Raw genomic sequence first — 13997 nt, forward strand, 5'->3', positions numbered from 1 at the left:
GGTGTGCTGACATCAAGTTTTCTCTGAAGTAAAATTTCGACGGATGCGCTTTGCGTGGCAGAAGAGAGAAAAAATCAGGTTCAGTCACGCGTATGTCAGCTGTTAAACTGTTTTCCTGCCTTACAGCATCCGCAGCGCATATGTTTTCGGCGTCGCGGGGTATGCTGGCCGGGTAATATGCCGCATGCTTCGTGAGTATGGCTACAAGTGCCGCCTAGCCTTTCCCGCTACGAAGCATCTTTGCTGTACCGCTTATTAGTGTTATTCCTACCGTACTGGAATGACCGATATAGCCCGACGTATGCCTCCTGTAGGCGCGAGGAGACTATTGAGCCCCTGTTGTGTATCTGTCTTCGCTACAACGTCCAACGCCTCTCTCTGAGGACAACTTTAAACCTGCTGGACTCGACACCATTTTCTGAATCAAAGATACTCGGACCCTGGCAACATTCGTCGCTGAAACAGAAAGCTATTTGTGGACCGTAGTGCAATTCTTTAAGTGCACTGGCCTCAGTGACCGTTTATAGCCTTCCCGAGCACCCTCCCGCGTATGTGCAGCGCTTGCTCTTTCCTTATATTTTTTTATTGTCCCACATCCGTAACCCCCACCCCTTTTGTGTGGGGTAGTAAACGGACGATTTAAACGATAGTAAATAAAACGGACGATAGTAAACGGACAGGACGATTTCCTGGTTGGCCTACCTACCTGCCCCTCCCTCCCTCTCCCTCCCTCCCTCTCCCTCCCTCCCTCTCTCTCTCTCCTGCATGTCACTAGTTGTTTTCATGCATTATAACAAAAGAGGATGGCTAGGCCACTATACAGGCAGCCGTTGCGCACTTCATGCATTTTCTTTTTCTGGCCCCATTGTATTACAGGAAGGAAGATTGAAGGCATAGAAAGAAAATATTGTGATGGGAACAGTTAGGTGATGCCACAGCAGCCACTCGGGAAACAAAGCAGACGCAGCCAACGAGGCAGTCGATATTCAGAACGCTCGGCTGACCGTCTGCAAGAACGAGGAGACAGAGGTACTACTGCCCATACGTTCATCTTGTATTCAAGCCTTTCAACTAAAGAGAGGATGCTATCGGCTTAAAAGCCAGCCGTATGCAATGTAGTTTGCAATCTCAAGAACAGTCTCACTGCTCGTGAACCTTTACAGCTGCGATACAGCGTGCCACTTTTCTAAATTTTGGGTGACGTTTTTATAGATTATAAGCTTAGTCGCTGCATCGTGCTGACATAAGTGTGCACACTTAACCTACTCGCCACAAACGAGCGTTTGTTGTTTTTGTCAGTGTATGTGACGAAAAATTGGTCGCTTTTTCAAGTTCTTCGCTTTTAGCGTTATTCACGTGTGCACATGTGCTATATAAGACTGCATCTTCGTAAATGCGGTGGAGTGAAGACCACACCCATGAAAAAAGGGCAAATATTGCTCTAGATAGGCATTGTAATTATTGAATCTTATTTATTTATTTATTTATTTATTTATTTATTTATTTATTTATTTATTTATTTATTTATTTGTAATACTGCAGCGCCCGAAGGCAATACTACAAGAGGCGGGAGAAGGAGGGGAATGCGTAGTGTTTGCATGAGGCCTATGTGGCGCAAACAACAAACTACCGCACACGCCCTTATACGTCCAACAACAAAGCTCGAAACTGTACTTCTGTTCGGCATTCAGTAATTTGCTGTGGCAGTTAATTCCATTCACGGATGGTATACGGGAAAAAATTAGCCATGAAAAACATTCGTTCTACAATTAATTTCCCTTATATTCCATCGATGATGGGGGCTCGCTGTGACCGTACGCGGATTACTGGATCGAGGCGTGTCCAAGAACACGCACGCTTTATTGGAGTCGCTATGTCCTGTCAGAAATCATCGCTGTATGTCAACATCATCGCGGTGTGTCCCGGAACTATCATCATTGGGTCACGCTCGAAGAAAGAATCGATGCCGGTGAGTTACCCTTTCCCTCACAAATACTAAAGCGTCACTCTTTATTGTCAGTTGAATGGTATTGTCACTCTGCTAGCTTGTCGGGTGTATCAGCACGATGCCGTAGCTACATGCTCGCCGTCCGAGAGATGGACTAGGACGAATTTTTCCTCAACGGCGAAGCTTTTCTTTCGAGGGACCCGTATGGATTTACTTTGTAGCACTTAGCTACGTTTGGGTGGATGTTTCATTTTCCCTTTATTAACTGCAGAGGAATCTTTGACCGGAACTTTCATTCAATATGGCGGGTTATATTTTCTGACGCGATGGACAAAAAGCCAACTGTCATGATTAAGCGAAGAAGCATGACTGTGCTACAGAAGGATAAACGAAGAGAGGAAGGAGAAGATCGCGAGATCTTCTCCTTCCTCTCTTCTCCTCTCTTCCTCTCTTGGCTGCTGCGGGTTGTTGGTGGTCAGCCATCTTAACTACTCCGACTCATTTTGTATATATATCGTAAATATAATTTTCTATACTTCCAATATCCCGGTAACATATTGGTGAGAGGTGCGGGGTACCACGGCTGGAAACGGAGCTCCGCAGTGGACGTCGCATCACCGTCCGCACCATGAATGACGGTGAGCACTCGGGATCGACGTCGCTGCCGCCTCCTACGTCACCGTCGCATGCTACGTCGCTGTCACCTTCGGTTGTCGTTGTGCAACTTGTGCAACCCAAGGATCCTGGAAATTTCTGCAGGACCGATGGCGCCGACGTTAAAGAGTGGGTGGCCATGGACGAACGCGTGAGTGGAATCAACAGATGGGACCCTACGCTTATGCTAGCTAACCTGTTGCTCTACCTAAGAGGCACGGCAGAGGTGTGGTACGAAAACCACGAATAAACAGCTGGGACCAATGCAAAGAGAAATTGACAGAGTTGTCTGGCAAACCAGCCGGCCGTAAAATTGCCGCACAGCAGGAACTGGCCTCCCGTGCCCAATCCCCCACGGAGTCCTACGTCAAGTTAACGACGTCAATTACGACATCGCGCCGTTACAGTTTCGTCCATCCTCAAGTCCGACGCTTGTTGCCGACCTCCACGTTTTGCGGCTGAAGTCATACTTCACTTGCAGTTCTTCACCTCACATGCGCCGAGACGGCGCTTCACCACCCGGGGGTCCTGTTACGGAAGGATGAGCGAAGAGAGGAAGTAGATCGCGAGACGCTGGCTGCTGCGGGTTGTTGGTGGTCAGCCATTTTAACTACTCAGACTCAATCTATATATATATATATACAAATACCAAAACGAACAATCGCTCTTCTTCTCTTTTGTTATATCCTTTTTTTTTGGGTGGGGGGTGTAAGGAGGAAAGAAAGGGTCCCCTCTAGCATATTACAATTTTAGTTAACTTGTGCGAGAGTTTAATGTTAAACAGGAGTTCAAATGCAAAACAATCGCACACTGGCTCGCAAGGGGGCGATATGTAGCTATATAGTGTCGCAGCTAACGTTAGCAAGTGGTTCAACGAGAAAAAGGATATTTGAAAACCACGGTGCAAGATAAGGTTTTAAGTGTGTGTGTGTGTGTGTGTGTGTGTGTGTGTGTGTGTGTGTGTGTGTGTGTGTGTGTGTGCGCGTGCGCGTGCGTGTGCGTGTGTGTGTGTGTGTGTGTGTGTGTGTGTGTTTGTGCGTGTGTGTGTGTGTGTGTGTGTGTGTGTGTGTGTGTGTGTGTGTGTGCGTGCGCGTGCGTGTGTGTGTGTGTGTGTGTGTGTGTGTGTGTGTGTGTGTGTGTGTGTGTGTGTGTGTGTGTGTGTGTGTGTGCGTGCGTGCGTGTGCGTGTGTGTGTGTGCGTGTGTGTGTGTGTGTGTGCGTGTGCGTGCGTGCGAGCGTGTGTGTGTGTGTGTGTTCTTTCTTGTTGACACACGGTATTGCACTCGCCATATCTCATAAACTTCTTCAGTCAGACATGCTGCATATGTGTCTTCGGTATTTTCGGTTGTGCTTTGCGAGTTCAAAACAAGACGGTGTCAGGGCCATCCAGTAAACACGAGAAGAAGCAGAGCGCCAGAAGGTTAAATAAGCAGGCGAATAATCCTTTGGCTGCCGGCGAAAAACACTTCAGTGGTACGAGATAACCGCGTAATGTTTAGAAATGGCTACTTTATTCATATTGTTCTAAATCATAGACCTTCAGAAGTTCCCATTGCGTTGAACATAGAAAAACACATCACACTTTGCCGCCATGCTGTCAAGCTTCTCTGCACAACTCTCCTGCACTACAGTGAAACATACAAGTAAACGCAACGGTGCGCGGCAAAGTGCCGCCATCGTGTGGTTCTTCTACATACTAGACGGTCCGCGTCGGAAGGCGCATTCGTTTGAAGCATAATAAAGTTCACATTTAACGTAAATTCCCCAAGAATGGTATATTTTAAGAAGCCGATGCACCAGCAACACAGCAAAAGGAGAAATTTGCTCATCTCTGGGATGCAGAATCGGGACAATTCTACCAAATGGGCCACGCATCAATTAAGACTACGGAATACCTGAAACATTCGATGTGACATTAGTTGACTCTGTCCAATCATTTCTATTTCGTCAGGAAAGAGTGCCAAGAACGATAGCGCGACTTCGCGGAAGACGCGTGCCGACCTCACGTGAGCAGTAAACATTACCAAAATGGTGGATGCGCTTGGTGCTGTGGCAAAGAACCACGCACAACAATCGAGAACAGCATGTCGCAAGGTACTACATACAGCATTTTCAAGTAGTCTGAGCAGACCTGTGACGCAGCACCAGATTGCACTCGGGCGGCGCTATAGATACTGCTTATATACAGGGTGCTTCAGCGAACACTTTCAAAATTTTGGTAAAGGTTGCCCGTGGCAGATAGCGCAATTCTAGTTTATGGGCCGGTCTACTCGAAGCGGCGGACGCTACTAGCACAAAAAGTTGAAATGCACGATTGACTAATTAACAAGAATTCACTAATTAATTTTTACTTAATTATCCTGTGACACATATTGCAAGTTACAAACTCTAGTAGTGGATTTCGCAAGGCGGATCCACTTGGAACGAATTCGCAGGATGACACGAGTTTCGAGATATAAATTCCCGAACTTTGCCGAGAAATGCACTGGCGTTCCAGTTACTTGTGTGCTTCAGTGAATGAAACGACGTTTCGTTAACGAGTTAACTGGAACGCCAATGTATTCCTCCGCAAATTTCGGGAATTTCAATCTCGAAACTGGTGTCATATCGAAAATTCGTTCCAGGTGGATCCACCTTGCGAACTCCACGGCTAGAATTTGTAAATTGCAATATGGGCCATAATGTAATTAGTTATAAGCATCTCAATTTTTTTGTGGAAGTATTGTCCGCCACTTCGAGTAGACCAGCTCATGAGCTTTGTGATATCTGCCACAGGCAGCTTTTAAAGATTTTTGAAAATGTTCGCTGAAACACCCTGTATTTGATATATTGACACATATTTGTTGATGTATCTGTTCCGTTAGTATACTAATATTCTCCTTTTGTACTTACTTTAGTTAGACCGATTGGTATATATGCGAACTAAAACGTGTACTTATGCAATGTATTTATATGTGCTTTTTTTGGCTGCCAAGGACAGGGGCAAGGACCATGTCAAGCTGCTACTTAGCAGCTTTTTGTTCTTGTCCTCGCGTTCGTTATGTGCAGATGCTGTGATGAACGCCAAATAAATTGATTGGTTGGTTGATTGATTGATTGATTGATTGATTGATTGATTGATTGATTGATTGATTGATTGATTGATTGATTGATTGATTGATTGATTGATCGATCGATCGATCGATCGATCGATCGATTGTTTGGGCTTAAAATCATGATATATCTTGTATATGGAAACGGCTCCGTCTGTAATAATACAGAGTGTTTCTGATCGTGTGCGGAATGTTGCACAATTCAGGGTCTGAGTTAGCCGTCTCACTGCACGAGTCCGCCCGGCAGGTAAGTACTCGGGCAGCCGCATGAGCGCGATCATTGCCCAGCAGTGAGGCGTGGCCAGGTGTCCAGATCAGGCTGATCCTGTGTGGTGCGGTGGCGACGGACATTTGCATCAAGATTCAGTTTGTGACGTGGTGGAGGTTAGTGTCCCGAAGGTACACGCCCTGCATGCGTCCTGGGAATCTGTGAGGCCTGCTTTGTGAATACGTTACTTCCAGTACACTCTGTTGCCATGCTTATCGATCCCTGCCACCTTAATATGGCAACTACTGTGCACCGTATACGTCCTGTAAGCATAGTGCACGGTCGCGTCGCGTGTTTCTTTTCTGTAGTTGGTGCAGCTGCCTTGTTCAGAGACACTGCAGATGCTGCGTCTTGGAACAAGGCAGAAACAGGCCCCTCTGTCTGCCCCACTGCAGGCAAACAAGGTCTACAGATATGGTCCTACGGCGCTATGTACATCCATGACCGCACTGGATAAAATAAATTACTTAAAAAAGACGCGTTCAAACGTTACAACGAGGCCCGTCTCGTCGGCAAAACCCAGACTGCGACCGCTGTCATGCGCCAGAGACACGAGCGCTGTTGAAATCGCACCGCTGGCACGAGTTGTTGGGAACTCGGCGCTGACGCCCGTTGTTGCACCTGGGTCGCGAGCCCCAAGGGTAGCGTTGGCCTGGCGGCCTGGGGTACAACTGGAAGCATCCGAAGGTCCCGGCAAAGCATGAGTCGACTGGTAACAACAAAACAACTTGTTTATTCTAACATCGCAAAGAGTTGGCGGTCAGGTTGACCGAAGTAGAGAGACGGGAGTGCACGTTACTCAACAGAAGAAATCGGAGCCTCCCTTGGCGTCCGGGGGCAGCTGCTTTTATACTCTCGCAGTTGAGGGCAAGAAGGAACCCCTCTATAGACGAGCACGTGACTGTGCCGCTCGGTCACAATGGGAAGAGAAGGTGGCGCATACGCCGGGCCGCGCCGCTCGGGCACAATGGGATGAGAAGGTGGCGCATACGTCGTGTCGGCGCCGGTCAGACCCCTTCGCTTCACAGTTGGGGGAGCTCCTCTCCCCGGCTGCCGCGCTTCGACAAGCGTGGGCACCAACATGCACATACACACACACACACGCACATGAAGACACGTGGCATTAGAACAGGCCTGGACGCGCTTGGCGGGGAGGCGTAGCGGCGGCGCCGAACGGGCCAAAATGTCTGCCGCTTTGAACGAAGCCCCGGCGTCCGTTGCAGCCGCGCCGGCTAAACCGCGCGTCGTAGGCGAAACGTAACAGACCGCCCCGCCGGGGGAAGGAGATCCCGATGGTCAGGGGACTGCATCCGCTGTCCGGAGGGATGTCGCTCGATGATGCTCATAACCGAAATCGGGCGTCCCTCGACGTTTCTTGAGCGCAGCGCACAGAGAAGGCCTCGTTCTCTCGTTCAGGTTCGCACAGGACACTGCAAAGTGACTTCGGGAGAGTTCACATTTTTGTTCTCGTTCCCGGCAAGCGTTAGAACTACGCTGAAACTCAACCGCTCAGTCAGCAAGCACGGCACAACCCTCACTAAGCCCTGCCAGGCTCTTTCCCCTTCTATACCACTGCCTAGTTCCTTACAGTAGTCTAGCAGCACTCAGAACGCGTCCACAAATTGGAAAATTGCACTAGAAAGAACATCATCACTTTGAAACACTACACAAAAGCAATATGTTAAAAATCCTGCCTCAGGAAGAAAAACATCAGTAACAAACAATTTTGAGGCTGATTCCTACGTTAGGGGCTTCGACTTAAGCCATCGGCGTTACCGTTGAGACTCCCCTTTTTGTAACGCACCTCAAAGGAATATTGTTGCAAAGCGAGGCTCCAGCGCAGGAGGCGGCCATTTTTGGGAGAGATGGTCTGCAGCCATTGGAGAGGGCAGTGATCCGTCTCAATGATAAACCTTGAGCCGGCTAGATAGCATGACAATTTCTGAACGGCCCACACGAGACACGCACACTCTTTCTCGGTGGCGCTGTACGCCTGCTCACGACTGGTCAGCTTACGACTAGCATACAGGACGGGGTGTTCTACTTCTCCATTTTCCCGTTGGCACAGTACAACGCCCATGCCTCGCTCACTAGCATCGCACTGAACTACGAACCCTTTTGTGTAGTCTGGCGATCGTAGCACAGGCTGGCTTGTTAGGGCGCTCTTTAGGGCGCTAAAAGCTCTTTCCTTTGTCTCGTCCCAGACGACTGTTTGCGGCTCTGTCTTTCTTAGAGCATCCGTCAGGGGAGCCGCGATATCAGAGTACCTGGGGATGTACCTCTGATAGTAGCCGGCGACACCTAAGAACGACCGAATATCGGTCTTCGTGCGCGGTTGCGGGAAGTCTCGCACAGCAGCCACCTTTATTTCAGAGGGGCAGCGACGACCCTGACCAATCACGTGACCGAGGTAGACAACCTCGGCCTGTGCTAACTGGCACTAGGGAGCCTTGACTGTCAAGCCCGCTTCGCGCAGGCGGGTTAATACTGCCCGCAAGTGTGCCATATGCTCAGACCAGGATGCGGAGAATATCGCTACGTCGTCTAAATACGGTAAAGCGAATTCTTGCTGTCCCCGCAACACTTTATCCATGAGGCTCGAAAAACAGTATGGCGCGTTCTTCAAACCAAAACTCAACACTTTAGGACGGAATGTTCCCATTGGTGAAATGAACGCCGCATACCTACTAGCCTCTTCTGTAAGTGGAACCTGCCAATAACCCCTGACAAGATCTAGGGTGGAAATAAACTGAGCGCTACTAACTTTCTCAAGGCGCTCCTCGATGTTAGGGATCGGATAAATTTGATCCTTAGTGATGGAATTAAGCCTGCGGTAGTCGACGCAAGGACGAGGTTCCTTGCCCGGTACCTCAACTAAAATCAAAGGGGAGGTATAATCACTCTCACCTGCCTCAATAACACCGAGCTGTAGCATTTTCTTTACCTCAGCCTCCATAATATCGCTCTGGCGGGGTGACACCCGGTACGCCTTGGATCGTACTGGCTCTGGGGAGGTAAGTTCTATGTCATGAGTAAGGACAGAAGTCCTACCAGGCCTCTCAGAGAACAGACCTTGAAACTCTTGTAAGAGCTGGTGTAGTTCGGTTTTCTGCTCAGGCGACAGCGATGCTTTACTGATTAAGTCACTAATGACTTGATCGGTGTCTTCCCTGTTCGTCACTGAGCCTAGTCCCGGAAGCTCGACCGGAAGCTATTCAGGAACGTTTACCATCATGCACACCACTGCTTCCCTTTGTCTATAAGGTTTGAGCAGATTACAGTGGTAAACTTGCTGTGCTTTCCGCTTTCCTGGCAGACTCACCACGTAGTTAACGTCCGACAGTTTCTGAACAATTCGTGCTGGGCCCTCCCACTGCACGCCTAGTTTGTTGTTTAGCGATGTGCGCAATATCATGACCTCATCGCCCACCTCAAAACGACGGGCCCTGGCTGTCCGATCATAATAAACCTTGGCCCTCTGCTGGGCCTTTGCCATTGCTTCACCTGACAACTCCTGTGCCCTTCTTAAGCGTTCGAGGAGCTTAAGCACGTACTCCACCACGACTGGGTCGTCGCCCCTGCCTTCCCACGATTCTCGAAGCATGCGAAGCGGAGATCGCAGCGAGCGACCGTACACCAGTTCAGCTGGCGAAAACCCCGTAGCCGCATGCGGCGCGGTCCTTAATGCAAACATCACCCCAGGCAGACACAGCTCCCAGTCAGTTTGATGTTCAAAACACAATGCTCTCAACACGCGCTTCATGACGGAGTGGAGCTTCTCAACGGAATTCGACTGGGGGTGGTACACTGAGCTGTGTAACAGCTTTACCCCACACCTTTCGAGAAAAGTTGTCGTCAAAGCGCTAGTAAACACTGTGCCCTGATCTGATTGGATTTCCGCAGGAAAACCAACTCGCGCAAATATGGACAGTAGTGCATTGACTATTTCAACTGAGCTGAGTTCTTTAAGCGGCACTGCTTCAGGGAACTTTGTCGCTGGGCAGATCACAGTCAAAATGTGTCTGTACCCCGTGGCTGTTACCGGCAGAGGTCCCACTGTATCAATAACGAGCCGTCTAAAAGGCTCTGTAATGATAGGTACCAATCTCAACGGCGCCCTCGATTTGTCCCCTGGTTTGCCCACCCGCTGACAGGTGTCACATGTCCTCACGAAGTGGTCTGCGTCCCGAAAACACCCTGGCCAATAGTACTCTTGCAAGAGACGGTCCTTAGTTTTCTTAACTCCTAGGTGTCCGGACCATGAACCCCCGTGCGACAAGCGCAACAGATCCTGACGATAGCATTGAGGCACGATCAGCTGATCGAACTCCACTCCTCTGCGGTCTAGATACTTCCGGTACAGGACTCCACCTCTTTCCACAAAGCGAGCATTTTTCTTGGCGATACCTTCCTTGACAATGCAGCGTATGTTTTCTAGGCTGCCATCCTTCTTTTGCTCGGCTATCAAAGCCGACCGGCTGACTTTTAGCAACCTATCAAGTCCGTCTGACGTAGGCGCGATGAGCAAATCTGCAGATAGCTCTTCTAACTTTCCCTTATCGGGCATTTCCTCTCCAGTATCTGGTGCCTTCAACGCTACAGGCTCAATTTTATTCAGTTCGGGCGTGCTCTGAATATCGGCTTGCTGCGCCTCTGACCCTTTTTCATTGTTTGATAACGTCGGCCCCGCAACTACCGCCTTTGCAGCGAGCTCCCGAACCTTCGATCTGGTTAAGGCCTGAACGCTAGCCTCACCAAACAAAAGCCCCTTCTCGCGCAGGAGGTGATCGGACCTGTTCGAAAATAGGTACGGGTACTGGGGGGGCAGCATAGATGACACTGCCGCCTCCGTCTCAAGCGCTCCGAAAGGTCCTTCAATAAGCACTTTTGCTACCGGCAGACACACGCTATGAGCTTCCACGGCTTGCTTGATCCATGCGCACTCGCCCGTAAACATATGGGGTTCTACGTAGGAGGGGTGAACTACATCCATTGTAGCTGCGGAATCGCGAAGCACTCGGCACTCTTTCCCGTTCACGAGGAGGTCTCGCATGTAAGGCTCGAGAAGCTTCATGTTCTCGTCAGTGCTGCATATTGACAAAAACACAACTTTTGGTTTTGTTTCCGGACACTGCGCCGAAAAGTGACCCGGCTTCTGGCACGTATAACAAACGCGCGCTTGCCTCGTCTCGAACCGCTTTCTGCGTTCGGCTTCGGCTGCCGCCGTCTCCTTAGGTTCGGTCGCACTGCTTTCACTCGCATCCGCACTACGTGTGTTCCCCTTTGCTCTCATGGGTGTGAACTTCGGCCTCTCAAACTTCGAGCCAAATTCACCCTTTTGACCGTCCTTAGCTCCGCGAACCCGACGCGTCACAAACTCCTCGGCTAGCTCAGCGGCTTTAGCCACTGTACTAACGTCTGGCCTATCCAAGACCCAGTACCGCACGTTCTCCGGTAACCGACTATAAAACTGTTCTAGCCCGAAACACTGCAGAACTTTCTCGTGGTCACCAAACGCTTTCTCTTCTTTGAGCCACTCCTGCATGTTTGACATAAGCCTGTACGCAAACTCTGTATATGACTCACTTTTGCCTTTCTCATTTTCCCGAAACTTCCGACGGAACGCCTCCGCTGACAGCCTGTACTTTTTTAGCAGACTCGATTTCACTTTGTCGAAATCCTCTGCCTCCTCTCTATCCAAGCGAGCGACTACGTCGGCCGCCTCGCCGGGTAACAAAGTGAGCAAGCGCTGTGGCCACGTTTCCCGAGAGAACCCCTGCTTCTCGCACGTTCGCTCAAAGTTAACCAGGAACAAACCAATGTCCTCTCCAAGCTTAAACGGCCGCATCAGGTCAGTCATTTTGAACAATACGCGTTCTCCTGCACCGTGTGCCTGACTTCCATTACGAGCGTGTTCCATCACTACCTCGAGACGCTTCATTTCCAAAGCGTGTTGACGGTCGCGCTCTTCTTTTTCTTTCTCTTTCTGTTCTTTAAGTTCGCGCTCCTGTCTTTTTGCAGTCTCCCTTTCCTCAATGGTCTCAAGGCATTCCGACAGCTCGTCATCCTCAGCTTCTAACTCAAGAATAGCCCTTAGCAGTTCTGGTTTTCTGAGTTTGTCCGAGACATCCAGACCCAACTCTCTTGCAAGCTCCAGCAATTTCGGTTTGCGCAACGACTTCAAATCCATGGCTGCTCTGAATGCTGCTTTCTCTACTGCCTAATATTGTCTTGCCGCAAACTAACCCGGCAGCAACGACAACCACAATTACCAGCTCTGTTTCTGACACTAACAAAAAGCCTGGCAAAGCTCAGAAGAAGAAAGTCCCGCACTCACCAAACCTCGCAGCCAAGAATTCAGCGCAGTCGTTCCGCTGCAGGCAACCAGTCATCACACAGGGCTCGTTGCACTGCTCCCGGATGGTCGTTGAGCTGCTCAGCATACAGTCAACTGCATATCTTCGCTGCTGGCCTCCGTTGTCGCGATCCCACCGCTGGCAGACAGTTGTTGGGAACTCGGCGCTGACGCCCGTTGTTGCACCTGGGTCGCAAGCCCCAAGGGTAGCGTTGGCCTGGCGGCCTGGGGTACAACTGGAAGCATCCGAAGGTCCCGGCAAAGCATGAGTCGACTGGTAACAACAAAACAACTTGTTTATTCTAACATCGCAAAGAGTTGGCGGTCAGGTTGACCGAAGTAGAGAGACGGGAGTGCACGTTACTCAACAGAAGAAATCGGAGCCTCCCTTGGCGTCCGGGGGCAGCTGCTTTTATACTCTCGCAGTTGAGGGCAAGAAGGAACCCCTCTATAGACGAGCACGTGACTGTGCCGCTCGGTCACAATGGGAAGAGAAGGTGGCGCATACGCCGGGCCGCGCCACTCGGGCACAATGGGATGAGAAGGTGGCGCATACGTCGTGTCGGCGCCGGTCAGACCCCTTCGCTTCACAGTTGGGGGAGCTCCTCTCCCCGGCTGCCGCGCTTCGACAAGCGTGGGCACCAACATGCACATACACACACACACGCACATGAAGACACGTGGCATTAGAACAGGCCTGGACGCGCTTGGCGGGGAGGCGTAGCGGCGGCGCCGAACGGGCCAAAATGTCTGCCGCTTTGAACGAAGCCCCGGCGTCCGTTGCAGCCGCGCCGGCTAAACCGCGCGTCGTAGGCGAAACGTAACAGCGCGTATATCATGCGCCTGCCCAGCATATACGCGGAAGTGACGCACTTCGAACTCTTCTCTGGCCACTGTTAACGCCGGACCTTTCTCGAGGGATCTTACCTTTGTTCCTTGGCTCCGCCGGACATCTGCAACGCTGACAGTACGCCCCATATGATACCAGTTCTGTGAAACAGAAGACTGGTCTCGAGGCTTTAAGTATGCTGTTCTGTAAACGACCAGCGTTCATCGCACCTCTTTTCTTAGAACCATGCATTGTACATCCCTTTTTAGTCCCCTTCTTTTCATCCCCAGCGCAGACTAGCCAGCGCAGGCTAGCGGCCGGTTAGAGCGCACAAGCTCAAGGAGACCACTCTTCCTTTCTATTAATGAATCGCTATTTCTGTGCAGCTGCAAGCTGAATACGAAATCATCATACATTTATTTTGTTTATTTGAATGCATATTGCGACCATGCCCGGATAACCGCAACGTGCTGAGCTTAAAGCTAGACAAGTGGCGTTTTTATGCTTAGCGCCAACGACTTTTATTTAGGATACGACTAATGCCAGATAATTTATGCATCTCTGCAGCTTCGCATTTCTGAAATGGAAAGCAATGTAATCCCTGCTTGTCAGAATGCGTGTTTCACATCCTTGTCATGTACAGTTCCACTGAAGGGCGATTAAGCAGTTTTCTTCATGGATATCATAATACAGATACCCGATGTTCAATATTTACACGTGTGCTCCTTTATCCTTTATCCTGGGACTGTATTTCACCCGCCAGCAAGCTATCACTCAGCGCGAGTCGCGGCTGCATATGTGGAACTTACTCGAATGTTATCGTTGATTCTATCTGTCATGTATGTTCTGACC

The 13997-nt window shown here is 50.0% G+C and overlaps 1 protein-coding gene across 2 annotated transcripts in view; it reads left to right on the forward strand.

Annotated features, from left to right (window-relative positions):
* Positions 1 to 952: 952 nt before the first annotated feature.
* LOC142572123 (UPF0764 protein C16orf89 homolog) overlaps positions 953 to 13997 on the forward strand; it is a 28636-nt gene continuing 15591 nt past the window's right edge. Inside the window, exon 1 of one of the 2 annotated variants that reach the window (XM_075681013.1) lies at positions 953 to 1029. The gene's annotated coding sequence lies outside the window, so the exon portion shown is untranslated. Of the gene's footprint in view, positions 1030 to 1781; positions 1970 to 13997 lie in introns of those variants that run through there. The other variant, XM_075681012.1, reaches the window with a different exon arrangement.

Source organism: Dermacentor variabilis, chromosome 2, assembly GCF_050947875.1.
Source record: "Dermacentor variabilis isolate Ectoservices chromosome 2, ASM5094787v1, whole genome shotgun sequence".
NCBI classification, from domain to species: Eukaryota; Metazoa; Arthropoda; class Arachnida; order Ixodida; family Ixodidae; genus Dermacentor; species Dermacentor variabilis.